A 4,236-nucleotide genomic window follows, 5' to 3' on the forward strand; every position below is an offset into this window, starting at 1 on the left:
CGGATACGTGGAGATGGCACCTGGAATCAATCTTGATCCAGAAATACAAAAATGCTAAAATATTCACACTTGCAGCTAGCAAGGCTATCTTAGGTTTCTTGGCTTTATGACCAGTATAGGTTGTGTGTCAAATGCCTCTTACGGTCATTACTTAATCATTTAACAAGCTCTGACCCGACTCTAATAGATTTGGGTGTTTTTTTTTAATGTATTGGAATATGGAAGTGGCAATATTTTTTTTGTTTTAAGAAAACACGTCATACATTTCCTCATTTAGAATAAAAAAATTGCTTCTATAGAGAATATATGTCATGCTTATGGCACATTCGAGGCATTTTTAATCCTTTTCATTTAGAGAAAAATACGATGGAAAACGTTTGTTTCCCACCAAATCGATCTTTTTTTTTTCTTTTTATGCTTTTTTTTCTTTCTAGCTTTCTTTTTTCCTTTGTGAGTGTTAAATAGCACAAAATCTAAATTCTGGGTAAGGTCAAATATTAATCTAGTAATAATCACCTTATCTACATTCGTCTTATTTTAAATCCAAAAGGCACATACAAATATTTAAAATAAAGTTAGTAATACAATTTTGTCATTAAAAGCTAATTATTATTAGTGATGTCTCACTAAAATCTAGTTAATGAATTTATTTATCCATAAAGGGGAGAAAAAAATAGACTTATTAATATTGTATTTTAAATGAAGTTGATACCAACTTGATCAGATTTAAATATCTATAATTAAGAATTAGATAGCCTTTAGGATATTTATGATTTCATTATCAAGAAGCATATTACCTTCACCAAATAAATGTCTTATTGGCATATAACTCCAAACCATTAATGAAAATTCATTTATAAAATTGACTTCCTTTTCTTGATAATCTAAATAAAGAAGAAAATATATGTCATTTCATAAATATGACATTTACATTTTGTCAGTAATTGTTCAATTTTTCTACAAGTTTGGTTTTTTTTAATGATTCTGTTGCTATCACATTCTGTGCATTGTTTATAATGCGCACATATTCAATATTCAATATGTGTGCTTATTTCAGTGAATATATAGGAGAAAGATTCACCAACTTTACTATAAACTGCCTCAAATTTTTCTTGTTCAATTCTAGCTTGGCTACTTCCCAGCTGTGTAACCTCAGGCAACCTACTTACCCTCTGAAATTCTCAGATTCTTTATCTTTAAAATGGGGTCGTCATTAACTTGCAGGATCCTTGTGAAGATCAGAACTAATGCTCACCGTGCACCTGGCAAAAGTTACATGCTCAGTAATTGGTAGATGTTAGCAGTAAATGAAATTGAGGTCAGCACTCTCTCTCGTCTCTCTTCCTAAAAAGATATCCAGAAAGAAGAAGCTAGTGATCAGAGTTCCACCCCGTGAAAATGTTGACTTTTTACGTCACTGAAAGAGTCTTTTGTTGACCCTGCAATACTAGCTCAGGGCTTTTATATACCTCACACACCGAGATCAGAACAGTCATGCAGGCTTCAACAATCCTTAGATTCAAAGAATCAGATAAAAAGAGATGTTATAAAGCCAGGCAAAGATCTGTTGATTTGTGTAAAAACATGACCTGTGCACAAATTTTCATGAAGCTTTTCCAAATGTAACACTTCAGCTTGTGAGTGAAGAATTGGTATCTGAAGAACACAGGGCATGGGATCGGTGCCCTACAATAAAACGTAAAATGATTTCTCTCCTTCAGTGGAGTTGTTTTGCCCCTGACCTAATTTCTATGCTAATTTACAGGGCTTGTGATTATCCTCTCACAGCCCATACCTCTCCCTTCTTTCAAGTCTCCCAGGGTCTGATTCCAGGAAGTAAGGCACACATGTCATCAATAAACGGCATTCAGTTAACTGTTCATTATTCAGCGACTGCTGATCCACTTTATGGATTTTCCACACCTTTCATTTTGTCTCCTCCTCAATCCTACTACCTTTCTTTTGATGATTTCACTGCTCATTATCACCTCTACCAGAAGTGAGAAGAAAGAATGTGAAATTTAAATGAGTTGGAAATGACTTCTAAAGTTTATTTTCAGGATCAGGGGCGAGAAAGTTGAAAATGTGAGCTAAAATTAGGCCTGGGGTTTTCTGATGACTTTGCCCAGCTACACTTATCCCTGTTAAAGTGAGGCTAATTAAGTTCTGAAACTAAGAGAACTGTTCTACCTTACTCTACCCTTCCTATTGGAATATGTAGGGGAAGAGAAATGTAAGATCCATTTATTTACACACTGTTTTCTAAAACAAAGAGAACGTACTAGTTAGTATCGACTGAAGTCACATAAATTGCACAGTTCACTGTTAACTGTTTTAGAATACAAGTCTGTATTATAGTAAATTATCTTAATTGCGTCCTTTTGTACAAGTAGTTTCAATAGTATATTTATTTACTAAAGCGATTATACAGCTTTTTTAGCAAAAGAACCAATATGCTAATTTTCTATTGGCCTCGCGATTAATCTCTGAGTTGTGTAGGGAAAATGCAATGTAGGCTCTTTTTTTTTTTAAGTTTGATATACTTGAACAACAATTTATCTAAATTACAGTCACACCCCACCCCCCACCTTTCCTTCAGTTTTGCTTCCAGGGGTTTTAGTTACCCACTGGTAACTGTGGTTTAGAAGCAGATGATCCTCCTTCTGACGTGTGATCGGAAGGCCAGTAATAGCTTAACACTAGTCACAGTGCCCACGTTATTCTCTCACCTCATCTCATCATATGGCCATTTTATCATCTCATATCATCACAAGAAGGGTGAGTATATAGTACAGTAAGAGGTTTGGAGAGAGAGAAAGGCCACATTCACATAACTTTTATTACAGTATATTGTTAAAATTGTTCTACTTTCCTGTTGGTGATTGTTCATCTCGTACTGAACCTCACTTACAAATTAAGCTTCATCACAGGTCTGTATGTATAGGAGAAACAGCATTCGGTACCATGTGGGCTTTCAGGCATCCCCTGGACGTCTTGGAATGTCTGCCCTGCAAATAAGGGGGAGCCCCTGCAGTACTGTTTCTTAAATATATTTGTAAATTGGAAAAATAAAATAATATAAAGTAACTAACTGGTACTTACGGCAATGTTTAAGATCAAGGATTTTGGAAGTCATAGGTGATAAGAAAATAACTGCTCTTTTTCCAAGTTATCCTCTAACATCAGAGCCGATCCTGAGGCCAAAATCTGCTATTCCAAGAAATAGGAGTATTTTTAAGATTTGAATTAGTTATGCACCACTTCTCCTGCTCTCAACTGATACATAAAATGAGGGTTAACTAGGCGATCCATAAAATTACTTAGAACTTTTCAGGACTTTCAAGTACACACAATACATCTACACACGTAATATATTCTAAGTCTATAAGTCGTAAGAAGAGTGAAGCTGGCCAAACACAGGGGAGTTTGTGTTTCTGTATGTATATCTGTTTAGAACACAGTAATTGACTAAAGAAGGTTTTACTTCAAAAAGTTATCATATAGCAAATCTATGCCTCCAATGTTTTTCCTACTGTAGATGAGTGATAAACGTTTGTTGGCTTGAAATACATTTAAATGTATATAGGCCCTAGATTCATCCATTCAGGCGAGAAGGGTGTACCAGAGTAGAAAGAACATGTGCTTTGGAGGCCATGGATAGGGGCCAGAGATACTGATAAGCATGTAACTTATGGCTGTAAAATTGAAATAATAATACCTACATTATAAAACTGTTATGAAGAGTAAGCAAATACACATGTAAAGCACCCAGTAGCATGTTCAAAACATAACTGACACGCAATAGATGGTCGATTTTATTATTTTTCAAATATTGTACTGGTTTTATAAATGTGATCATCTCTCAGTCTTGATTGTTGGATCAAAGAATGTGTGTGTGTGTGTGTGTGTGTGTGTGTGTATACACACATACATCCCATATATATATATAATGTAATGTGTATAAATATATAATTTATATTTACAAAAGAATGTATTTGTAAAAATGTTATATATAAAAACATATTACATACTTATAATTATTTTGTTATACTGTATATTATATTCCTATATTTTATAGGATTTACACTTACATATATATAATATATACATCATAAATATACACACATACATCTAAGTCATCTAAAAGGATCGCTAATTTCATATATGAATAAGCAAAAATGGAGTAATCTTAAAATAAGGTCATATTCTAAATTTATACATATTTATAATCATCAA

The 4,236-nt window shown here is 33.7% G+C and overlaps 1 long non-coding RNA gene across 1 annotated transcript; it reads right to left on the minus strand.

Moving 5' to 3' along the window:
- Positions 1 to 797: 797 nt before the first annotated feature.
- LOC113920265 lies at positions 798 to 3,212 on the minus strand. The gene is made up of 4 exons (XR_003519272.1): positions 3,103 to 3,212; positions 2,912 to 3,008; positions 1,170 to 1,344; positions 798 to 884 (listed from the first exon to the last, which is right to left on the minus strand). It is a non-coding gene; the product is annotated as an uncharacterized LOC113920265 (long non-coding RNA).
- Between the last annotated feature and the right edge of the window lie 1,024 nt (positions 3,213 to 4,236).

The sequence above is a fragment of the Zalophus californianus genome, chromosome 3 (genome assembly GCF_009762305.2).
Source record: "Zalophus californianus isolate mZalCal1 chromosome 3, mZalCal1.pri.v2, whole genome shotgun sequence".
Taxonomy (NCBI): Eukaryota; Metazoa; Chordata; class Mammalia; order Carnivora; family Otariidae; genus Zalophus; species Zalophus californianus.